This window comes from Trichomycterus rosablanca, chromosome 12 (genome assembly GCF_030014385.1).
Source record: "Trichomycterus rosablanca isolate fTriRos1 chromosome 12, fTriRos1.hap1, whole genome shotgun sequence".
Classification (NCBI taxonomy): domain Eukaryota; kingdom Metazoa; phylum Chordata; class Actinopteri; order Siluriformes; family Trichomycteridae; genus Trichomycterus; species Trichomycterus rosablanca.
Window position 1 is genome coordinate 28506732 of NC_085999.1, and position 27325 is coordinate 28534056.

General features: G+C 39.8%; 1 long non-coding RNA gene across 1 annotated transcript; it reads left to right on the forward strand.

Annotated features, from left to right (window-relative positions):
- Nucleotides 1-12484: 12484 nt before the first annotated feature.
- LOC134324441 (uncharacterized) lies at nt 12485-26009 on the forward strand. The gene is made up of 3 exons (XR_010014177.1): nt 12485-12695; nt 23007-23076; nt 25429-26009. It is a non-coding gene; the product is annotated as an uncharacterized LOC134324441 (long non-coding RNA).
- Nucleotides 26010-27325: the final 1316 nt, after the last annotated feature.

A 27325-nucleotide genomic window follows, 5' to 3' on the forward strand; every position in this document is an offset into this window, starting at 1 on the left:
TTATTTAAGCCCTTATCATAAGAGTTTTCTACCAAGAGGCAAAGCGAGTGATGCGGTTTGGGCTGTTTTTGCAGACGGCAAGACCATATTGTCTATTTTAAGCTTGCTTTAGCATTCAGCAGCTCGAATGTAGAATATCTTAATGGAAAAAGCATTCAAGCTGCCACAGTATCACAGAGATAGTCATGACGCTTAAATCAATATTGGATCAGATTTTATATATTTTCCAGATCTGATCCATTAGGACCTTTTATACAGAGGACGTCACTGTCAAAATCTCCTTGGCACTTATTTTTTTAGTACCAAGGTTAAAAAGAAATGCTTGACGTGAGGGTAGTCATGATCAAAACACTGCAGTTTGTGCAGCCAAACACACCTACTGACCGCTCTGATAACAAACACTGTAATATTATATATTTGTTTATTAACATTTTAACGTCATGTTCCACACTGACATTCATGACAGGAACGATAGTTACTCATTACACAAGGTTCATCAGTTCACAAGTTTATTTCGAACGGTCATGGACAATTTTGTATCTCCAGTTCACCTCACTTGCAAGTGTTCGGACCGTGGGAGGAAACCGGAGCACCCGGAGGAAACCCACACAGACACGGGGAGAACATGCAGACTCCACACAGAAAGGACCCGGACCACCCCACCTGGGAATCGAACCCAGGACCTTCTTGCTGTGAGGCGACAGCGCTACCCACTTAGCCACCGAGTAATATTAATAAAGTGTCATCAATTCGATTCCTCTTCAGAACAAACTGTCTTCAGGCTTCTCAATGGCTTGTTCATTGTATCTATCCATCTTGTTGCTGGCCATCCTCTTCCTCCTTTACATTCTCTTCCCAACTCTTATTCTATGTCTTTTTTGCAGTCCAAGTTACTCAAACGTCTTCACCAGCACCGAACTTTCGATAAAGGCATCCTGTCTGTCTTACTGAACGCAGTAACAATCCACATATGCAAGGACACGATTTCTATATACAATCGAGAACGAAGCTTTCAGAGCAGTAATTAAAACTCTGGATTCCAGGTATGTTTTACAGGGAGAAAATACTTCAGGTCAGTTGCTAAACCAACATTATAAGCAAACTGAAGCATAGATATATAGAGCCGTCCACTTTTCTACAAAAGACCAGTGGTCAAGCTGTACAGTGAGGTTTGCAAACGTCATTTTATTCGTTAAAGGAAGAGCTGAGGATAATTGTACAATACTTAAATATTAAATAAACAATAACAATTTTATTTAATGCACCTGTTTCACGCATACTATTGTAATCATACACCGATCAGCCATAACATTAAAACCACCTCCTTGTTTCTACACTCACTGTCCATTTTATCAGCTCCACTTACCATATAGGAGCACTTTGTAGTTCTACAATTACTGACTGTAGTCCATCTGTCCTTCTGCATGCTTTTTAGCCTGCTTTCACCCTGTTCTTCAATGATCATTTAGGTGGTGGATCATTCGCAGCACTGCAGTGACACTGACATGGTGGTGGTGTGTTAGTGTGTGTTGTGCTGGTATGAGTGGATCAGACACAGCAGCGCTGCTGGAGTTTTTAAATACCGTGTCCACTCACTGTCCAGTAGTAATACCTACTCTGTAGTGGTCCTGGGAGAGTCCTGACCATTGAAGAACAGCATAAAAGGGGGCTAACAAAGCATGCAGAGAAACAGATGGACTACATCAGAGGCTGTCATTTGAGCCTCACATCAAAAATATATGCAAAACCGCCTTTTACCATCTTAAGAAGATTTCAAGAATTCGCCCTTTTCTTTCTTTTACTGCTGCTGAGACTATTATTCGTGCATTTGTGACATCCCGTATCGATTATTGTAATGCAATGTTATATGGTCTCCCTAACTGGCTTTTAAACAGATTACAGTATGTCCAAAACTCTGCAGCCAGGGTGCTGACCCGTAAAAGATCTGGGGAACATATTACACCTGTGCTGAGGGATCTTCACTGGCTTCCAGTACAGTTTAGAGTGCATTATAAAATACTGGTGCTTGTCTATAAGTCTCTCCATGGCCTCGCCCCCACATACTTGACTCACTTACAAAAGTGAGTTCCATCTGCAAAATTACGTTCTGTAGGTGACAGAGCTTTTAGTGTTGCTGGCCCTAAACTCTGGAATGAACTCCCACTACAGATACGTACCTGTCATTAATTGTCATTATTCAAAGTTAGTCTGAAAACACATCTCTATCAGTTAACTTATGAGTGAGCAATCGCTTAATCATTTATTTAGTGTTTTATTTTCATCTTACATTTTCATTGTTTTGTTTTAATTTTGTCTTATCTTGTATTTTATTCTACTTTTATACCATTACTATCCTAATCATGACATTATTATCTATTTTATTTACATGCACATTACTGTTTTATGTTGATGCTGTCTGTAATTTTTATTGTTTTTTATTGTACAGTGGCCTTGGGTCTCGTGAAAGGCGCTTTATAAATAAAATGTATTATTATTATTATTATTACAGTCAGTAATTGTAGAACTACAAAGTGGTATAACTTCTATACGGTAAGTGGAGCTGATAAAATAGACAGTGAGTGTAGAAACAAGGAAAGTCATACAAAAAACACACAGGTGATATAGCATGAAACCGTCCGAATCTTGTCAAATACCGTGATACAAATTTTTGGTCATACCACCCAGCCCTAATTTCGTCTATTTAAAATTCAACGTGATTACTGATTGTCTTGTTTCATCATGAAAATCAACAAACTGTAAAGCACAAGCATTCCGCACACCGTAACAATGCGCTTTACCCAGCAATGCAAAGTCTTATGGCTCATTTATTTTAGAAATACGGTCTCTTTATTTCCTAAATACGAATTGCGCACCTGCTGTGTTTACAGAAGCGTGTCGTACAGTATTCTCTTTATTTGCATGTAACAATCAGGATGTGCTGGTACCAAGTACCCACTGTAGTGCGCTGCAAATGGTACAGAAACACAGAAACAGACAATAATGGAAACATTTATGAAAAGCACTAATTGAGCTTGTTGCTGCAAGCCTGCATACTAAGACTGAACAGGACTTATCTATGGCAGCTTTGAAAAGTGTTGAAATAAAGGAAATGATCGCCTGAGGGCACAGTGGAACAAATATTCACGCAAAGATTGAACAGTTAGATCAAGATTAGGCCATTTGAACATACTAAAGTAAATCATACTAACAGGTTCGCTCTAATTTAACAATAGAATGTATAAATCTATGTGAAAGGCACCCTTTATAAACTGTTTTGTTTTATTCGTGTTTAAGTGTACATATGAAGCAAAGGTCTGTCAATTAGTATTCAGTAAATTCCCTACTAGAAACTAATTGGTGTTAAAGATTCGAGACACCAAGAGAGCAGCAGTTCAAGTTCTGAGAGCAGGAAAAAAACTAATTCTAGATCCAAACTAACCAGCATTACGCCAAAGCCGGCTTTACACCAGATGAAATTGTCCAGGGTGCTCAAGTGGTGTAGAGGTAAAACACGCTAGCCCACCGATGCTGACGTCTCAAACTCGCTAGTTTGAATACGCACAACTCTCCATACATGATACTGCCCTCTGTGAGACTTCCCAAGAGTTATTTTGTTGTCCACCACATAGCAGATATTATTTAGGTGGTGGATGATTCTCAGCACTGCAGTGACAATGACATGGTGCTGGTATGAGTGGATCACACAGCAGCGCTGCTGGAGTTTTTAAATACCGTGTCCACTCACTGTCCACTCTATTAGACATTCCTACCTAGCTGGTCTACCTTGTAGATGTAAAGTCAGAGACGATCGCTCATCTATTGCTGCTGTTTGAGTTGGTCATTTTCTAGACCTTCATCAGCTGTCACAGGGCACTGTTTGCTGGATATTTTTCGTTGGTGGATGATTCTCAGTCCAGCAGGGACAGTGAGGTGTTTAAAAACTCCAGCAGCGCTGCTGTGTCTGATCCACTCATTCCAGCACAAGACACACTGCAGTGCTGAGAATGACCCACCACCCAAATAATACCTGCTCTGTGGTGGTCCTGTGGGGGTCCTGACCATTGAAGAACAGCATGAAAGGGGGCTAACAAAGCATGTGCAAAGCAAAGTGCTTCTATATGATAAGTGGAGCTGATAAAATGAACCGTGAGTGTAGAAACAAGGAGGTGGATTTAATGTTATGGCTGATCGGTGTATTAAGACACATGAAGTGTAGTTTAATGCTTATGGTTTACTAACTGTTGTTCCAATTTTACCATGAGTGCTACTCGAAATCTTGTCGGGGTATTTTATAGTAAAATCCGGTGCAATTTGTATGACATTTTTATTATTATTATTTGTGGCAATAATATCTAGAACTTTACGAGAGTGTCGATGCTATCCTATTCCTATGATTTTTAATTATTATTTAGACAGTGACAGTGTTGTTCTAAGAATACAAGTGGTACCTTGTATTTTAATCAGATGTAATTCAATCAGATGCTCATCAAATGCAGTGCTTTATCGTTGAGAAAACTATTAATTATCCATTATCTGTTTATCTCAGAAGTGCACAGATATCATTTTCTCTACAGCCTGAATCTTTCATTTCTATCCTCAACCCTTGACATTTTGTTGATGAAATAATTCTAACCCTTGATAAGCAAACACAGCCATGATAGGTTCAGCTCCACTGAATCGCAACATCCTTTTAAAACCAGCGTCTGAAAAGACTGTATTATTTACAACATAAACAAGATGGACTCTGAGGTCACCGACTGAGAAAGCAAACACAAGGAACGGTGTGTTTATGGACACAGCAAGGTTAATGTTACACTCACAGACCACATTTCACAGCTACGCTTTATCGGAGCTTTTATCAGGGAATCGCTTGGCCTCAGACGACGATAATTCAAAGCCGGTTGGGTTTCACAAGCAGCTATAAAACTACCACATTCTCACGTTCAACCGGAACCTCCAAGCACAGGATTATCATGTGATAGGAATCGACTTTACACAAACGCCTGTGTTGAGCTACTTCCTTAAGAAAAGAAATAGGTCATTGCTGTACTTAAGGCTGTGTTTGTTACAATCTGGAGGTGAACATGTTACTGAGCAAACTAACAAACCCTATGTGGAGCATTTTGTGTTCTTTATAAATCTCAATAAAACAGTGTCCAAAAAGACCTTTAAATAATGACCAGTTTACATTTACAACTGGTTAAAAGATTAAAGGAGTACAATTATTTAATAGAGTTCAATAGTTCAACTCTTAATGATGACATCCAAGTAATTAATACACTATAATGGCACCTGGCCATGAGCTTGTTGGACATCCTATTTCAAAACCAGGGGCATTAACATGGATTTGGCCTCCAATTCACAAGATTTTTAAGTTTCTGTAGGAATTTGTGCCCATTCAGTGAGTTAGTTAATGTTGTACTGCCACCTTAGAACATATATGACTACATTCATGACACACACATGTTTACAGCAGAAAAAGTCTTTTCAACAGAGCAACAGGTTATATCAAGAATGGTGGGGTCCTTCCAGAGAGGTCCTTCAGATTGGCATCCTTGAAGTAGTCTGATCGTATTTTAATCAACTGTCCTACCATCAACCCTATATGTTTTATTGTAAGTGGTGTGCCCATTCATTGAATAGAACTTCTGTAAGGTCAGGTACTGAGGTTGCATAAGAAAGTATGGCTCGCAATGAACATTACAATTCAATCTTTAGTTCTTTCCAAACATGTCAGTCTGTCTTTATGCACTGGGGTACAGTTATACTGGAAGAAAGAAGGGCATCATCCCAAACTGCTTTAAAAAGTTAAAAGCATTTAAATAATTTAATAGAATTGATGTTCAGCTTTCCTGTACTAGCTTAGCTTGTACCTTCTTTTGGCCCATATAATTTAGTATTTACTCAGCCATCCAAATCATTGAATTCAGGTGTTCCAATCACTTCCATGGCCACATGTGTATAAAACCAAGCACCTAGGCATGCAGACTGCTTCTACAAACGTTTGTGAAAGAATGGGTCGCTCTCAGGAGCTCAGTGAATTCCAGCGTGGTACCGTGATAGGATGCCACCTGTGCAACAAGTCCAGTCGTGAAATTTCCTCGCTACTAAATATTCCACAGTCGACTGTCAGTGGTGTTATAACAAAGTGGAAGCGATTGGGAACGACAGCGACTCGGCCACGAAGTGGTAGGCCACGTAAAATGACAGAGCGGGGTCAGCGGATGCTGAGGCGCATAGTGCGCAGAGGTCGAGTCTGGGAGAACGATAATTGTCTGACTGCATTGTGCCAAGTGCAAAGTTTGGTGGATGGGGAAATTATGGTGCGGGGCTGTTTTCAGGAGTTGGGCTCGGTCCCTTAGTTCCAGTGCACAAAGCAAGGTCCATAAAGACATGGATGAGTTTGGTGTGGAAGAACTTGACTGGCCTGCACAGAGTCCTGACCTCAACCCGATAGAACACCTTTGGGATGAATTCGAGCGGAGACTGCGAGTCAGGCCTTCTCGGCCAACGTTAAGGTCTGATCTCATAAATGCACTTCTGGAAGAATGGTCAAAAACTCCTAAACCTTGTAGAAAGCCTTCCCAGATGAGTTAAAGCTGTTATAGCTGCAAAGGGTGGGTCGACATCATATTAAACCCTATGGATTAAGAATGGAATGTCACTCAAGTTCATGTGCGTGTGAAGGCAGACGAGCAAATACTGTTGGCAATACGGAAAACACATATTTACTATACAAGCAATTATCTCCTCTTCATGAAATAGCCCCAGGTATCAAAAAGGTTGAAAATCCAATAAATATTTTTATCCGAGATTTTCCTGGCAACACAATGGGAGCTGCCATGACACCTCCCTATTTCTGTTTGCCGGTTTTTCGTTTCCGGTCGCGTTAGATTTGCTGTAGTACTAACTACAACATTATTAAACTACTTTTGGTAAGGACTGCATGGTTCAAATATGCCACAACAACTCAAAGAAATTGAAGCTGTTATTGGAAAGTTCGTGCTTTGAACACCAGCGGATTTGTCAACATTGTCCGTGCGCTGCGCCTTACGCGTTACATTCCATAATATAATAATAATAATCATATTAATTATATTAATAATATAATAATATTTATTAATTAAATAATAATAAAAAATTTATAATATCGTATAATGCGGTTTCACTTTGTATAGTCCAAAGTTTTAGAGAGCGTTGCAGAAATTGGACAAATAACATTTAAATCCGGACACCCAGACAGACACGGCTTGTGCAAGTGAAGTATACACTGTTGTAGAAGTAAAAACAATCAACAAATCAGTCGTGATACATTGTTTATTATTTCCAATGTTTCACAGCTATTAGAATGTTCCTCGGTTCATCCCTACCTTCCACAACTTCCCTTACCCTGCAATGCACGAGTAACCCACCGTCTCGACTACTCCACTTTCCCTCAGCATTACCCACGCCTGATGTTTACCTTCAGCAATTCCTACGCATGTAAGCCTCTGTGCTTTTATAGTTCTGTAGCTCCTCACCGTCTACAGCTTCGGAAAAGACGAAATGGTTCACTATATCAATATAGCTAACCTCATGTCATCTACCCACTCTGTAAGCGTGGAAGGGTGGAGCACTGTCAGAACACGGTCACCACAGCTTAAAATGTCCTTACTGTCGAGTGCTAGGAATTAAGAAAGGACTCAGTTTCAACTCAAACAAAACTTCTTTATTGTTCGGAGTATCAGCTTGCAGAGACGCAGAACATGCGAGTGAGCAGGGTGCGTTCCAACAACACACCGAGAGGAGGGAATAAGGGTACACAGTGCACTCGTCTAACAAAATGCATAAATAGACAGTCGCTCTACACTTACTATTCAACCACCTAGCGTTTTTGGCCATGTTTGTTAAAAAAAAACAGTCACGAATGACCACTATTCTGTCGTTCAGAACGTAAACACTGTAACCGGAAGTCTAAAACCGGCTTCAGCTACGAATCACGGGAAAGGTCAAAGTTCAGGAAAATCGTGGATAGGTCTGGGTTAAGTTGTAGACATGGCCATCATTTTAATGCTGTGTGGGAAAGCTCAAAATTCAAGCATAAAAATGACAAGCAAATATTACTGATGTTAAATCTCAGCTCAAGCTTGGCCAGGTTTGCACATGTGATATATGAGATTCAGAAAAATATCTTGCCTGATTTCCTATGACACACTGTACAATTTTATGTGTACTTGTGGGAGGTTTTACCATGAGATTCTTTGACGACGGATGTGTCACTACACTGTCATTTCACATCGTCAATCACACAAACACAATAATGTTTGTCCATGGTGGTCAATGATGACCATGGTTTCATGACCAGGGATGGGTCCGGAGGGGACTGAAAAGTCCAATCCGGGCCTGAAATGACAGCAACTATACCTTAGGTTACCTCAATAAAACATGATTTAAAATCAGGGGTGTCAAACTCACGGCCCGCGGGCCAGATCCGGCCCGCCACGTCATTTTATGTGGCTCGCGAGAGCTTAAACGATGATTGTCGTGATGGTCCGAGTCGTTACAGAGACGCACTTATAATTTAAGCGGCAACCGGTGGCATCGTAGTCATGGCAACTAACTTTGACCTTCGCTGAGAAGCCATGTGACTTTTACGGCAAAAGAACGCGGGTAGTAATGTAAACAATAATAATAAATATAAATAATTATCTTGCAGTATAATACCAAAGCATCGTCTGTAAGTAGTGGCGTTTATATTCTCAGTTGTTTGTAAATGTTTAGTGAGTATATCACAGCGTTTTAGTTACAAATTTACCGTAATTAAATACAATCGTTACCGTTACTATAGCAATTAGTATCTTTTCACAAAATGCTAACTCGTTAGCGCTATTTTACGTTTGGTTAAATCGCATATTGTACCAGATGTAACACTTGACTACAGCTGTGTGCTTTTACTGTATTAAGTTCTTTATTGTTTTTATTGTTTGTATTTTTACTTCATTCTGGTGCACACAGTGTATCACACAGCTGGGAAGCAAATAAAACCGACTGTATTCTGAAGAGAGCTAGCTGTCTGTCTGTCTGTCTGTCTAGCTGAGCAAGGGGGATAAACTATTAGTGAGGGCAGAACAATCGTCTTAAAATACACTGTAAAATCCTACATTAACTGCATCTCTCGAAGTGCATGCTGATTTTGTGACCTGCAAAGTGACACATCCCGCCAGTAGATGATGTTAAGAAATATTTACACATAATCCCAAAATGTACAAGAAGATAAGTAAGAAAATGAAGCAGAAGGAGGAAATTTAATGAAAATGAAAACAAGTTTGTGCTTCAGGAAGAGAAACCGGTGCATCTCTTGTGTTATGAGGCTGTGTCTATGGTAAAGTAGGACAATATAAATGCAGAATTTAGCCTCCAAGAAAAACAACAGACTGCAATCACAGCAGAATACGTTACAATCGGCCCTTTGAGGGCCACAATAATGCTGATGTGGCCCTCGGTGAAAATGAGTTTGACACCCCTGATTTAAATGGTAAAAGGGATATTTGGAGCTGTTTGTGGCAGAAGACGGCATGACATGTCTATTGTTCAAAGGGAACATGGGGTAAGAAACTGCTATGCCATTTTAAGAAGTGTAAGGCTGATCTGTGTACATACACATACCAGGAGCTGTTGGGAAGAACTGCCGCCACAGTGGATTATTCGTGCATGTTTGCTTTGGCACAGTTTTTATGCTGGATGTCTGGCACTAAGGGTGCACTAATATGTCTCACCCCAATGGGTAAGTTAATGTTTGTTTATTTGGATTTGGAAGTCATGTTTTTCACCCTTTGGTTACATCCACGACAGAAACGGTAGTTACTCATTACACAAGGTTCATCAGTTCACAAGGTTATATCAAACACAGTCACGGACAATTTAGTGTCTTCACTTGCATGTTTTTGGACTGTGGGAGGAAACCGGAGCACCCGGAGGAAACCCACGCGGACACGGGGAGAACATGCAAACTCCACACAGTAAGGACCCGGACCGCCCCGCCTGGGGATCGAACCCAGGACCTTCCTGCTGTGAGGCGTCAGTGCTACCCACTTCGTCACCGTGCCACACGTAAGTTAATGTAACACTATGCACCTTCTGTATTTGTAAGCCCAGCCAGGGATTTGAACCCAAGGTACTCAAACACGGATCGTACAATTACACCACACAAGCTCCCACAAGAACTGAAAAAATAGGGGAAAAAACATGCTCTCAGTGCCTGGGGACACAAATATTGATAAACCTTATAACATGACGTGTGCCACTAAGCTATCCACAACCAAGCCAAGATAAACAATGAATGGTAGCGGAAAATTACCAACAATAGGTTAAAACAATCTGAACATACTTTGTGAGAAAATCTGTGCAACACCTCATGCAATCTTACAACAAGCAAGCAAGACTTCCATTATTACGATAATCTGTGTAAAGCAATGATCCACTGCCAGACAGTTTTATTGTTCTTACTACTTTACTATGTTAATACATAACTTTACATTCCAGATCAGGAGTCAAACAGAGAAACAAACAAAAAAAATTTAAACTGATTATCAAGCAGCACTTAACCAAATTACGATGCCTGTATGAAAAATACTTGATAATTTCATCTTGTTTTATTGTGAGCCAGGACCTAATGTAAGCATGTGCACCATTTCAAACTTCATATGAGTGAACTAAACAGGTTTATCTGTGCTACCACTGTAACCTTTGGTGGCATTATAAGCACCAGTTTATGGTTTTGTGGTTGTGTGTAATCGAAACTGCATTCTATGAACACCACTCAGTACACAAACCTACTAAGGAGAAACTTTAAGCAACTTTTACTGCATACTACATCCCACAATGCAACTCATTTATGTATCTTTAGAAATAAACAGTGTAAAACTATACCTTACTGATGCCAAAGAGCCAGTAAACACCCTATTATTCATAGCTTACATCAAACTTTGTCACAGTTAGGGTTGGGCGATATTGCCGATTTTCATACCGTCATAAGGAAATACCGCGGTATACGGTATTACCGCGGGGGGGGGAAACAAACTTTACAGTGTACACACTTGAGTGTAATTACATATATTTTTACAGATTTAACAATCTGAACGTCAAACATTGCTTATCTTGTCTGATCTATAATAAATACGCATAAGTATAAATGCATGTGTATCAATTACACTTTAACACAAACATTAACACATAACATTTTGGCATTGTAATCTCTCTCTGCCCACACAAAACAGAATAATAGCAGGCTACACACTTCAATATATTTCAAAAGTTAACTGCTTAGTTTATAGTTACAGATATTTCTTAAGTGTATGAACGTGTACGATTAGTTATGCCTGTAATCCAGAATTAAGTTCTATACCGTAACAAAAAATATGAATGTAAATGTTCATGTTGCAATGACGGTGATGTAAAATAATGTTAAAATAATTCAAAGTCCAAACATTTGAGTGGTTAACGAGAACGCTACTTTACATGTCACACAAGCTCAGTGCAAAACACGAGCACGGAAACGGTACAAATCCGATCTATTCCCTACACACTCGCTCCCTACGCCCTATAGTGCACTTAACATTCTTAAAGGGCCAGACAATATATTTTATAATTCACATTACACGACAGGTGAGACATTCTTTTTTCTTAATATAGCGCTTTTATTTAGGAAAAAATAGTTCTTACATAGGCAGGAAAATCTATGGCAGACAAGAGTCAGAACAGCGGATTGGGCGTAACGTTATTATTACTGTTTGTTCCTTTTTCTCAACACTTGTGCTCGATTTACACTGAAGATATATTTAGTAAATAAGTACATGTCCGCGCATGCACGCGCTTGTGTTCATTTCCGGTTGAACTGATAAAAAATGTTGATTTTGAAAAATTAAAAGACGAGCCGTTTTTCAGTTTCTGCTTGTTAGCTCACAGCTAACGCTAGCCAGTGTGGCTCTTCACTCGTCTCTCTGTGTTATCACCAGTGAGCACCCTACAGCCAATCAGCGAGCTCCAACCGCCTACCCCTCCCACCCCTCCCTCACTGTGGATGCGCGCATGTCCTAAAGTCTCAGTTTTCAAGGTAAACCTGAAGCAGAAATTTGGCGCTTCACATTTAAAAAATACCGTCACCATTTTTTAATACGGTCACCATTTTTAAATACCGCGGTATACGGTAATATCGTAATCCCGCCCAACCCTAGTCACAGTTACTAAGAATTTCACACGTTTCATAATTACAAAGCTTTAAATAACAATGTTACATTTAGGTTACATAACAGTGTTGACTCTGAACACCTGTTCACAAAGTAAAGCTGCAGTGGTTTTAGCTACCTATAAACCGTTGGATTTACCCACAAAAATTCTGGGTCACAGTAACTAAAAAAAATTTAATTGGTCACATGGCTGGGTAATATTTATTTATTCATTATATATTAGGATTTATGTTATATTTATGACAGAAACGATAATTACTCCTCACACAAAAAACTTGTGATTCATCATTCATTGTCATTGACAAATTTGTATCTCCAATTTACCCAACTTGAATGTCTTTGGACTGTGGGAGGAAACCAGAGCTCCTGGAAGAAATTCCACAGAAAAAGGACCCGGACCACCTGGGGGATCGAACCCACCATCTTCTTGCTGAGAGGCGACAGTGCTACCCACTGAGCCACCCTGGCTGGGTAATACAACAATTGTTACATATTTAATAATAATATTCTGTGTATGCACACCATAGGCAAAAAAAAATTTTCCACCATTTGCTCAGTGCTACATAGAACTACATTTTGGGTTTAGCACTTTTTACACTGGATTCAATATTCAGACCCATTTGATACTTTTTTGCACATTGTATTAGGTTGCTTTGATTTTGAATGAATTAAATGACCATTTAAACATATCACTCTAGATTTAATTCTTGCCCTGATTTTATAGACCCAGGTCTGTGCTTTTCTAAACTATGTCTAATCAATTCAAACAGCAACTAATCGAGTTCTAGAAAATCTCAAGTGTATCTCATAATTGCAACCAGAATGAACTTGACAACAGTTTGGAGGGTCACAGCAAAAGCATCGATACATTTGTAAATAGCAGATTTCAGTTTTGGATTTGTAATTAATTTCTTTGGAAAAACTTGCCATGTTTTACGTCGTCATTATGTGAGACTGACTGTAGATTATAGGGAAGCAATTAGGGCTGGCACCGATCCGATATTCTGTATTCCATCACTGGATCGGATATGGGAAGGAAAAAACGGTGTAATCCGATCCAATACTGTTGCTTAATGTAAATAACGCTTAATGTAAATAATGCCATTCAGAAATCAACACACACTGATCTACTTAAACTTTTAGCATTTTAAAAAATCATCTACTACTGCCACAGTTAAAAACACTGTTTTACGGCATGTCGTCCAAAGTGTCTACAATTGGAAGATGTGGATGTCAAACGCAATGGACCAATTAAAATTGACGCTATGCTTGGTTGAGATTTTCCGTTAAAGTTGTCACGTTTTTAGATTATTAAAAACCAAAGCGCGCTTATTAAAAAACCCTGCTGGATTTTGAAGAGGACATCTGTGGCTAAACGGGAAACGGTGTAGTTTGTTTTATTTCACAAACACTAATAGATTAAATTTCGTCGAGAATGTGAGAGCTCTCCCAGCCGGGACAAGATAGGTACATTTGTTTATTTTTTATTATTTAATTGTTTTATTTTTATTGTTTATAAATAATATTTTGTATTATTCATTTTATAATTTTTTCGCTGACTCTTCAAGGTATAGATTTGAGAGTTGACAGATCTAGAATTTTATATTAAAATTATAATTTATTAGTTTAAATACAGATAAAGTTGCACTTTAAATTTTATTTTAAATGTTTGTATGGTGCTGCTAAATGTTCTGTGTGTAAAAGTTAAAATAAAAACAGCGGTTTTACATAAGTGTGATGTAGGTTCTGTATTTATTCCTTTAGAATATTCGTTTCACAGTCTGAGCATTATTTAGATAGCTAGTTGAACCACACAGGAAGACCGGGTACACTGGTCCTCCTCCATCCTTCAATTCTCTGCATGTGGCTTCAAGCGCCATACCCTGGGACCTCGCCTCAGCAGGCGTGCTAAACCATGTGAGGGAGTGGTGGTTACACGGCACCACTGGGCAGTGTAAACATGCGTTTAGGGTAGCGGGAGCTCTTCAGCCCTGGTGGGCAGCCCTCTAAGACAAGGACAAGTCTGATTTAACACCCTTGAGATGCCAAGGAGTGTGGACAGTCTTGATGCGCGCAGACCATCATCATCAGTTTAACCATGGCGCACTGAGACATGTATTATTACTTAGTTGTTTGATAGGAGAAATGACAGTACCGGATTGGTATCGGTATCGAACATAAAAAAAAGTGGTATCGAGGCAGCCCTAGAAGCAATTTTATCTATATTACAGCATAAATCAAAGCACTTTTCCTAATAGCACATAGTTACATTCACGATCCAGCTTGTTTTTTCTTGTCAGTAATTTTGCGGAGGAAAAGTTTTGTGGTGTTACATTACACAAAAAAATGAAGCAATTTGGCTTCAAGTTGGCATGTGGCAATTTAATTACCCAACACATACTGCCCAAAAGTCTGTCATTCACTACAGTCATTGTATTACTATTATTATTATATTTATAATATTACCACAACTGTAGCAAGCAGTAGCATGACTGTAAAAATAATATTACCAAGACTACAATAATAGCATGAATGTAGTATAGTATCATTAATAATGAATATAGTAGCATCCCTATAAAGCATTATATATACTATATATACAGGGGTTGGACAAAATAACTGAAACACCTGTCATTTTAGTGTGGGAGGTTTCATGGCTAAATTGGACCAGTCTGGTGGCCAATCTTCATTAATTGCACATTGCACCAGTAAGAGCAGAGTGTGAAGGTTCAATTAGCAGGGTAAGAGCACAGTTTTGCTCAAAATATTGCAATGCACACAACATTATGGGTGACATACCAGAGTTCAAAAGAGGACAAATTGTTGGTGCACGTCTTGCTGGCGCATCTGTGACCAAGACAGCAAGTCTTTGTGATGTATCAAGAGCCACGGTATCCAGGGTAATGTCAGCATACCACCAAGAAGGACAAACCACATCCAACAGGATTAACTGTGGACGCAAGAGGAAGCTGTCTGAAAGGGATGTTCGGGTGCTAACCCGGATTGTATCCAAAAAACATAAAACCACGGCTGCCCAAATCACGGCAAGATTAAATGTGCACCTCAACTCTCCTGTTTCCACCAGAACTGTCCGTCGGGAGCTCCACAGGGTCAATATACACGGCCGGGCTGCTATAGCCAAACCTTTGGTCACTCGTGCCAATGCCAAACGTCGGTTTCAATGGTGCAAGGAGCGCAAATCTTGGGCTGTGGACAATGTGAAACATGTATTGTTCTCTGATGAGTCCACCTTTACTGTTTTCCCCACATCCGGGAGAGTTACGGTGTGGAGAAGCCCCAAAGAAGCGTACCACCCAGACTGTTGCATGCCCAGAGTGAAGCATGGGGGTGGATCAGTGATGGTTTGGGCTGCCATATCATGGCATTCCCTTGGCCCAATACTTGTGCTAGATGGGCGCGTCACTGCCAAGGACTACCGAACCATTCTGGAGGACCATGTGCATCCAATGGCGGTGCCGTGTATCAGGATGACAATGCACCAATACACACAGCAAGACTGGTGAAAGATTGGTTTGATGAACATGAAAGTGAAGTTGAACATCTCCCATGGCCTGCACAGTCACCAGATCTAAATATTATTGAGCCACTTTGGGGTGTTTTGGAGAAGCGAGTGAGGAAACGTTTTCCTCCACCAGCATCACGTAGTGACCTGGCCACTATCCTGAAAGAAGAATGGCTTAAAATCCCTCTGACCACTGTGCAGGACTTGTATATGTCATTTCCAAGACGAATTGACGCTGTATTGGCCGCAAAAGGAGGCCCTACACCATACTAATAAATTATTGTGGTCTAAAACCAGGTGTTTCAGTTATTTTGTCCAACCCCTGTATATACTATATAGCATTACAGTTATTTTATCATAAATGCGTTGTAGCATATCTACTGTTAGTATGCAGTAATTAAATGTTAAATAATACTTTTAATATATTTTAATAATAATTTAGCTTCTTATGACTGTAGTGACTGTGCAAACCAAACTTCCCTCATTGCTTACTGCTTAAGTATCACGAGGTAACACAGAGCTTAGCACGAACAATGAAACATTTGTTTCCAAAAACAGACATATTTAATTTTCTAAACCTGAGGTAAAACTGTGACATTAAACACCACGCTATATCTTTCCTAGCACATTTAATAGCAATTAGCGTCAATAAATACAGCCCAGAACAGTTCCAACACTATAACGTTAGCCGGAATGCTAAAGCTAAGCTAAGTCAGGTAGATAGCAACGTGCTTTAGCGAGACTCAACAGTCAGTCCGCAATATTGTACCGTATTACAGCTAAAATATCAATAAAATAACAGCGCCGGTTACAGAGAACCGCACCGCAGCACCGATAAGCCGTGCGGCTCCATGTTGTGGGAGTGAATATAAACAAACCGCGGTTTTTATACAGTTACCTCACTCAAGTGCCGTGTGCATTTCCTCTCCGCTCGGTACTAAATCGCGCACCACACACCCACACACCCACACACTCATACCCGGAAACGCACTAAAAGATCAGTAGTCACAAGCGCGCCCATACACGCCATCCACCAATCACACTTACAGCGCATTGTGAATCGCGACTACGTAAACAACGTAAGCCACTGTACGTAACTAACGGCGAACGACGTGTCGACTCTTTTCGGTAGTTTATTCAGCTCACCTGTATGAATCGACTCTTTCTGAAACAGACGTTTAGGGGATTTTCGGTGATTCATATTAATTGGTTCAGCGTCAATAAAACTCGAATCTTTTTGATGAGTCATATAACATTGTAAGCTCTAAATTTAGCTTTTTAACCTGGTTCTGAGTGTTGTTTTTTTCTGAAATTTGTAAATATAGACTTATACCACCAATCTTAACAACAACTTCATTACAGAAACGTCTGTGTGAACAGTAACTTGAGGAAGTTGTGTACCCTTCTAAAATCTAGATTTCTGAACTTCTATACCAAACACAATGTCCTGAATAGAAGCCAAATTTGTACCAAATTACCACACCATTAGGGTTGCCAACTTGAACAGAACTGGAAATAAAGAACACCATGGGCTGGCGGCAAGGACGGATTAAGGATAGTCTGGGCCCCTGGGCAAAGAGTTGCCCAGGGCCCCCCCCTCCAAAAACATAAATAAATTAATACATTAAACAACCTGTCAATAACTAACCCTAACACAAGAATCTATTTTATATAAGTTTCTTTCTACTCTTCTTTCTTGCAAAGTCATCCACTAATTCATCAAAATTAAGCTGTCTGACCAAATCTGATTCAATGGCCAGAAGTGACAGTGAGTTCAGGCGGTTTTGGCGCATCCTAATCCTGAGTTCATTCTTAATACGAGCCAGTTTGGAGAATGAACGCTCCCCTTCACAATTTGTGATAGGCACAGTCAAAAAAAGTCTAAGTGCTATGTAGACATTTGGAAAGGTTGACTGTAAATTCAAATGTATCATGGTTTTGAGCATTTTACTAGGACATTTTTCTTTTTCTGTTATGAATGATTTGTATTGTATCAATTCATCTGCCAGGCTCATGTTCAGATCTGAAGGATATGCTGCAGCGAGTGAGTTAGCCTTTAAAGTGAGCTCACTGTTGGACATATTGTCAGGCAAGAAAAGAACATCAAATAGCTCAGTTAAGTGTGTCTATGCATTCAAACGGTGGTTGAGACAGGACACAAGTTTGTCAATGACAACATTAAAAGTTTCGATCTGAAACTTGTCCTTTCCGTTAAATGCTACACCTGGCTCTGCACTATCATCAGACATAATTTTGCGCTTCTTTGTACGCTGGAGGTCATGCCTGTACTCTTGGGAGACAGCAGTGGTGACATTTAAAGCTGCCCCTTCAAACACCTCAAAGTTATCTCTCTGTGCTGCCACAAAGTCTCGTAAAGACAAGAGAAGTTGTGTAGCTGTACATATGTCAATATCATGCTTCTGCAGCTGCAGGCTTGTGGCTTGGAACCTCTGTAGTATTGTGTCCCAGAAGTATGCCATGAAGGCCATCTCCAACGTGTCCAATTTGTCACAGAGTGCAGAGGCTTCACTTCGAGTTACACATTTCTCCTCCATATCTTTAGACATATCATTCAATGCCTCTCTCAGTTGTGCATAATATTTCCAAAGAGCCTTAGTTGACTCAGCTCGTGCGCTCCATCGAGTACCTGACAGTGATTTCAGTGTGAGTTTGATATCAGTATCACGGAAAACCTTTCCCCACCTGTGTGTAGATGATGCACAAAATGTGTACATTGCCTGCACAAAGTCAAAAAAACGTCCAGCTTCTGGGCTACTGTCAACAGCATTGACACCAACTAAATTCAGTGAATGTGCTGCACAGGGGACATAACAAATCAAAGGGTTTCTTTGTTTAAGATGAGCTTGGACTCCATTGTACTGTACTTTCCCGACATGTTACTTGCATTATCATATGACTGGCCCCTACAGTTGGATAAGTCTAGGCCCAGATTCTCCACCATAGCATCGACACACTCTGCCAAACTGTCCCCACTATGGTTTTCAATAGGCTCAAAAGCTAGAAAACGCTCAACTACATGTCCGTCATTATTAACAAACCTGAAAATAAAAGTAAGTTGGTCCACATGAGCAAGGTCTGGAGTGGAGTCAACTATAACAGAGAAGTATTTTGGCTAGGGCCCAAAAGCATGGCTAGGGGCCCCAAAAGCATGGCTAGGGCCCCCAAGAGGCCCTGGGGTCAAAGTCCCTAACAGTCAGAGGATCCTTAAAATGGAGGGCCCTCGGAAATAAAAATATACTGTATCATAAATGTTGATAGGCATCGCAAAATGTTTTGGGCCAGGGCACCCCCGGGGCCCCCTGACCTCAAGGGCCCCTGGGCGCTGGCCCGGTCAGTAATCCAGCCATGGCTGGCGGGTTGGCTGAAGGCATAGGGTGGGGGGTGGGATGGCGGGTGTTTACCTGAGCGGTAGCGGGGGGTAGGCCGTTAGGGTTGCACCTTTAAAAAACATAATGGGTCTTACACCGTCAGAGGAACATTATAACTGATAAAAATACGGAGCGTGTCCTGTATCATCAGTTCAATACGGAACGCGATGTTTACTTTCCAAATAAGGACGGTTGGCAACCCTACACACCATTGACCATATTTACACCGTACACACCCTAATTGATAAATATGTTGTCCAAAATAAAAGCAAAACACTGCATGACTTGACATGATGGATAGATTTGTTTGTTAGGATTTTAACATCATGATTTACACTTTGGTTACATTCATGACAGGAACGGTAGTTACTCATTACACAAGGTTCATCAGTTCACAAGGTTATATCGAACACAGTCATGGACAATTTAGTGTCTTCACTTGCATGTTTTTGGACTGTGGGAGGAAACCGGAGCACCAGGAGAAAACCCACGCGGACATGGGGAGAACATGCAAACTCCACACAGAAAGGACCTGGGCCGCCCCACCTGGGGATCGAACCCAGGACCTTCTTGCTGTGAGGCGACAGTGCTACCCACTTAGCCACTGTGCCACCTGATAGATAGATAGATAGATAGATAGATAGATAGATAGATAGATAGATAGATAGATAGATAGATAGATAGATAGATAGATAGATAGATAGATAGATAGATAGATAGATAGATAGATAGATAGATAGATAGATAGATAGATAGATAGATAGATTTATCCCGAGGAAAATTATTGGCCTCCAGTAGTTGAACAAGCAAAAGAAGAGAAACTAATACAAATACAAATAAAGTAAGTAAGGTGTGGCAAAGCAATTTGCAAAGAAGGTATGTGCAAATTGTGCATCTGGTACAATAATAATAATACTAATAGGAGCAGGAGTGTATCTATTCTTAAAAACAGTATACAATATATATAAAACTATTGTTATAGTTATAAATATACTGTATACAATATATCAGTTATGGTTATAAGTATATATAATAGGACCAATAAAATATGATATATACTGTATATATCATAGACTTTAAAAAGGCTTTAGAATCTATCTGTTTAAAAAAAAAAAAATGTACTTACTGTAAGCTTAGCATAAGAAATGGTTAGAATGTTCAACAGAAACCAGTGTGTGCAATTCACACTTGTCTAAGCTTGTGAGACACTCAAAGCTGTTGGTATATCAGGTGGAACATACGCTCTTACTACATGACCTTGATAAAAAAGTAAACAGATACACCAGTTTGCCATAAATATGTCAAGGTTGGGTCATGTGTGTTATGTAGCATTTTATATTTGCTACACTGTAAGGCGAAAGGCGAGGTTTTATCAGGTTGCTAAGCTAATATGTATGTTTGTTGGATGAATGTTTTTTTTTTTTTTTACGAGTGACTACAATTAAGTAGTTTTTTTTTTTTTCTGGTTTCATTGTAGAAGGCAGACACATGTAAAATACATTTGATCTCAGTCCTGGTCCCAAGCCCGGATAGAAATAGGAGGGTTTGCGTCAGGAAAACTTTGCCAAGACTGGTATGCGAACCAGATTCACTGTGGTGACCTTTATATGTTTTGGCTGTAGTCATTTTGCCTCAGGCCACCTCTATTGGTTGCACAATATGCTCATTTATTACACTTATGAACACTTACTCACCAAAGAACACTCACATTATTGGTAAAAATCTAGATTGGGGCAGAAAATGATTGATATGGGTTTCTAATCTTGAAACAAATCTTGAATGTTTCAGTTTTTAACAAAATTAAGTTGACAATGTTTCCTTACGTACTGATAGAGGCACCTAATTTATGATGCCGAAAATGTGTAAAAAAAAAAAAAAACTACTTCCACAGTCCTGAAAGAGTCAGAAATCTCTGCTGTAAATTAAATTATTTTAATTTCTTGCCACTGGAATTGTGAATGTGTAGTGATTATTATGTTAAAAAAACCTAACTTTAATTGCAAATTGATTTCTCTTAGTAGCAATAATGTATGTTTTTAAGATTGTTATGACTAAAGTGACATGAATGAGTTTAATCATTAAATAGATAGTAAGAAAAAACGTTTGTAAGCATGAAGGTGGGCAAGAAAATATGCATTTTGGATGCATGCTAAGGTGGACTGTGGCTTTGTAAAAGCTAGGCCAACCTAGTCAGTCAGTGATAAAGGGCACTTAGCTCATCTGGTTTTGTCAGTTCTACTGGCTGACAAAACATTCTGACTAATGTCATCTGGCATTTGGATCTGCTATTATAGACATACTGGTGTTAAACTCTCAAGGCTAACATGTTAAAAATAGCAGACATGTGTCAAATAAAAGGAATATACACCGATCAGCCATAACATTAAAACCACCTCCTTGTTTCTACACACATTGTCCATTTTATCAGCTCCACTTACCACATAGGAGCACTTTGTAGTTCTACAATTACTAACTGTAGTCCATCTGTTTCCTCTGCATGCTTTGTTAACCCCCTTTCACGCTGTTCTTCAATGGTCAGGACCCCCACAGGACCACTAAAGAGCAGGTATTATTTGGGTGGTGGATCAGCACTGCAGTGACACTGACATGGTGGTGGTGTGTTAGTGTGTGTTGTGCTGGTATGAGTGGATCAGACACAACAGTGCTGATGGAGTTTTTAAACACCTCACTGTCACTGCTGGACTGAGAATAGTCCACCAACGAAAAATATATCCAGCCAACAGCGCCCTGTTGGCAGCGTCCTGTGACCGCTGATGAAGGCCTCGAAGATGACCAATTCAAACAGCAGCAATAGATGAGCGATCGTCTCTGACTTTACATCTACAAGGTGGACCAACTAGGTAGGAGTGTCTAATACAGTGGACAGTGAGTGGACTCGGTATTTAAAAACTCCAGCAGCGCTGCTGTGTCTGATCCACTCATACCAGCACAACACACACTAACACACCACCACCATGTATGTCATTGTCACTCTAGTGCTGAGAATGATCCACCACCTAAATAATACCTGCTCTGTGGGGGTCCTGACCATTAAAGAACAGGGTGAAAGCAGGTTAAAATAGTATGTAGAGAAACAGGTGGACTACAGTCAGTAATTGTAGAACTACAAAGTGCTCCTATATGGTAAGTAGAGCTGATAAAATGGACAGTGAGTGTAGAAACAAGGAGGTGGTTTATATTGTGTATATATATATATATATATATATATATATGTAGGATTGATGTTTTATCCATGCTTTATTATCATAATGTCTGTCTACTACAACTTACATTGTAATAATAATAATAACAACAAACAACTATAACAGTAATAATAATAATAGAAGTAGAGCAAGTAGATTGATTTCCCAGCCGAGTGGCCGGGGTTTGCATGTTCTTCCTGTGTCCATGTGGGTTTCCTCCAGGTGCACTTGTTTCCTCCCACAAGTCCAACGACACACAGGCAGGCTAAATGTGAGTGTGTCTGTGAATGTGTGTGTGTTTGCCCTGTGATAGACTGGCAACATGTTCTAGGTGTTTCCTGCCCTTTGCCCAATGAATCAAACCCACCATGACTCTAAGCCAGGATAAATCTGTGATATAACAATGATTGAATTTAAAACATAATTCATACATTTATTGATTATTTATCAATAGCTCCTTAAAGGCTTAAAAATATTGTGCTTACTGTCAGCCTTTTTTCAACATTTGCTTATTTAGCTTTAACTTTTTTTTTAACCTCTATTTCATATCTATGATGTGTTTATATGTGTATATGTTTATAGTTTCAGCTGAACTTGTGCAAGTCTTGATTTGAGTGAAAAGGTTTTAAATTTTATCACTAACTTGTCTCCACTATTTATGTTTCAGGATTCACCGTCTTCTGTTTTCTCCAGCTCGAAAACATGGAAAAAAGAAGCGTGTATATGCAGGAACAAATGTAAATATATTTACGTCCTCTGGGCTGTGATAAAAACAGGTCTCTTTTTAACTCTGCTGAATCCTCGTCGTTAGATTTCAAACGCGACTGAGCGGGATCTTGTTTTCGACTCGCTTTCGTGTCGTCCTGTTCCCATCGATAGTGTTCCGTTTTAGACATCTGAGCACCCTGAACTCTAAAAGTGGCTGTCAATTTCTCTGTCTTTATCACATCTTTGAATAGAAGCAGTAATATGGTAAAGATTGTGTGCTGAAAGCTGAAAACTAACTCTGTTGTTGTTGTTGTTGCAGCAGGTTTTAAATGACTACACAATGTAGTCAGGTCATGTAATTGGCATAATTCTGGGTCAAACCACAAGAAGTCTTCAAATTAGTGTCAGTTTAACATTAATCAAAAATTAATTACCTGTCAGTCTGCAATATAATAATTGGCTAAACAGGTCTCAACAAGCAGCAAGCTATAGCACTTGAAACAAATTCACAAGAACATGAAGAAATAGGGCGTACTATATCCAAATGAAGAAACTTGAAACATTGGTAAATTTTCCTAGATGTGGCAAGCCTGCACTTATTATTTGAAAGGTCATAGGTCTTGTTTTATCTCTTATACACTGATCAGCCATAACATTAAAACCACCTCCTTGTTTCTACACTAACTGTTCATTTTATCAGCTCCACTTACCATATACAAGCATTTTGTAGTTCTACAATTACTGACTGTAGTCCATCAATTTCTCTACATACTTTTTTTTAGCCTGCTTTCACCCTGTTCTTCAATGGTCAGGACCACCACAGGACCACCACAGAGCAGGTATTATTTGGGTGGCGGATCATTCTCAGCACTGCAGTGACACTGACATGGTGGTGGTGTGTTTGTGTGTGTTGTGCTGGTATGAGTGAATCAGACACAGCAGCGCTGCTGGAGTTTTTAAATACCATGTCCACTCACTGTCCACTCTATTGGACACTCCTACCTAGTTGGTCCACCTTGTAGATGTAAAGTCACCTTGTAGATGATCACTCATCTATTGCTGCTGTTTGAGTTGGTCATCTTCTAGACCTTCATCAGTGATCACAGGACGCTGCCCACGGGGCGCTGTAGGCTGGATATTTTTGGTTGGTGGACTATTCTCAGTCCAGCAGTGACAGTGAGGTGTTAAAAAACTCCAGCAGCGCTGCTGTGTCTGATCCACTCATACCAGCACAACACACACTAACACACCACCACCATGTCAGTGTCAATGCAGTGCTGAGAATGACCCACCACCCAAATAATACCTGCTCTGTAGTGGTCCTGCGGGAGTTCTGACCATTGAAGAACAGCATGAAAGGAGGCTTACAAAGCATGCAGAGAAACAGGTGGACTACAGTCAGTAATTGTAGAACTACAAAGTGCTTGTATATGGTAAGTGGAGCTGATAAAATGGACAGTGAGTGAAGAAACAAGGAGGTGGTTTTGCCACAGGGTTTCTATGTGGCTAAATAAAATTTCTGCTTAAAGAACAGGGCATCAAAATGGCATTCATCAAACATGTATTACCTTTCAGTCTTTACCTTTTCAGATAAATGGAACTCATCTAAAATACAAAAGGCATCTCCTAATTGTTTTCTCGCAAGACACCTACAATTATTACTTTTGATATAACAACGTTATGAAAAGTTGCTGACAATAATTTCCTCATGCAGGCTAAAACATTGCAAAGATTGTGTGTCTGGTTAGTGGATGTCCTGCAGCTTGATACTTGACTGACGTGGGCTGTTTGTTCTCGGTAGACATGCTGGGTCCAGGCAGGGTATTTACAAAGAATATTGCTACCAGTAAGAATTCCTCTAAGCTGCACTTAAAGTAGTAAAAGGTTTTACTACAGAATAAAAGTGCCGATTTAATACATACTTGCCAGCTTGTCAAACAATCTGATAATAATCAGCATATAAACCATATGGCGGGCGGCATGGTGGCTCGGTGGGTAGCACTGTCGCCTCACAGCAAGAAGGTCCTGGGTTTGATCCCCAGGCAGGGCGGGCCAGGTCCTTTCTGTATGAAGTTTGCATGTTCTCCCCATGTCTGTGTGGGTTTCCTCCGGGAGCTCTGTTTTTCTTCCCACAGTCCAAAAACATGCAATCAAGTTAATTGGAGACACTGAATTTCCCTATAGGTGAATGGGTGTGTGTGTGTGTATGTGTGTCTGCCCTGCGATGGACTGTCTCCCCATCCAGGGTGTTACTGTGTGCCTTGCACCCACAGCTGGGATAGGCTCCAGCATACAACTTTGATCGCTCGCTTATTGTTGACGTGCAATTTTGACGTTATCACTAAACCACTCGTCACTTCTCGTGTGTGTTTTTGTGACAGATAGAGTCACCTGCGATTCCTCCTGATGGTAGATCGTGTAGTGTGAAATCCACAACGACTGAAAAGACTCCCGATTGCAAGAGATCCAGTTGTGTAGTGTGAACTGTACAGCGATCTGAACAACTTGACAGTCGTGTAGTGTGAACTTGGCATGACCTGGCAAGTGAAACTCTTTTTGCCTAACTGTTCACTGTTCATTTATTTTAGTATAATGTTATTCACAAAATCATGTGCTATTTCAAACCAGCTATCATTCATTAACATCCGCAACAGATACAAATATATAAAAATTCAACACAAATAACTCTTACCTTCATGCGAAGCTGAAGGTTTCCATGACTGTGAGGAAAAACTGCACCACCTTTACTAAGCTAAAACATTATTTCACATAATAACCTGTTCTTAGCTATCGCACACCAACTGTAATCATCTCTGGTCAGAACCTCATTATCTTAGCACACAAAATAAAATACTGTTTACCGTAAGTGCACACTGTAGGTGCCAGATCACATCACATATTGTCAGCATGGCTTAGTGATGTACTGTGTTTGTACATGTGTTTCTATTAGTGAATAAATTATGTCAACAAGCACTTTGAGTCAGCGTCCTTAAACAAGAATTCACAGCGTCACTGATCCAAAGCACCAATGTATCAATAGTTCCTCATTTGAAGAAACTGCTTTGGAGAAACATCTGTAAACATGACTGGGTGACTGGGTAGAGTGGAGGCTGGACAGCAGCATGGTTACTGGGGACCTGGGCAGAAAACTTTAGTGCAATACTGATTACTTCATTGATGCTGGATTGTGTAATGCACAGGAGGAGTAAAGTGAACCCAAACAGTGGAATTTTTGATGATGTTGCATCATGTAAGGAAATGATTCAAAGGAAATGAAGTCATTAGTTTAAAGTGTATATCAGAGTCATAAGGCAGGACAGGAAAAGGAAGATACAAGAGCTTCAGTGGGTCAACAGATTTACAGCTCCTACATGCAGTTGAACAGTAACCTACTTGGCCTTGATAGTAAAAGTAACATATGTACAAACCACATTTCCAGAAAAGTTGGGACAAGTAAATGCCATAAAAAGAAGAATCTGTGGTTTGATAATTCTCTTGAATCTGAAAAGATTTCCAATGTTCTCACAGACCAACTTCATTGTATTTTTTAAATAGAAACACATTCAGAATTTAATGCCTGCAACAAATTTCAAAAGAGTTGGGACAGAATCAAGTTTGGGTGTGTTCGAAAACCTAGTGAGCTCTCCACATAGACAGCATTTTGCGTCATCCTATGCACGCTCCTGAGAAGAAGTCTGTTAGAATTTTTAGATGCCTTAAAATGCTGCCTGCTAAGGCACCTTCAATCTTAAAACGGTATTTTGACAGAATAACGAGGGAGCATCCGATGCTGCCTTAGCGCTGAAGGCAATCCCAGCATTCAGTGCGGCACAACTTTTCAAAAAATAAAAAACATGGCAAACATAAATTAATTATCATTGGTTTTTAATTTGTCATTTATTTGCAAATTCGGGCTTGTCAGTGAATTTAACTGTTTTCGGTATGTTTCGAGATGTTACTTGACATGCTAGTGCATTGTGCCACCTCATCCCATTGGTCTGAATGGCATGAGGCTAACTGTGTTAGAATAGACATTACTGTAATAAACAATAATAAACAACAATACACAGTAGTACTGTACATTAAAAAAACACACATCACATTTTAGTACAGTACGTGTGCTGTACCATACACCATAATACATTTCCTTCTTTTTTCAATAGTAATAGATTGTTTTCATTTTCTCACCACTGCGCATTCTCTGCACCTTCTTTGGGGCCATTTTAATATAAAATATGAAGAAAACCCCATCTGCTGTCCGAATGTTCGCTCACTGTA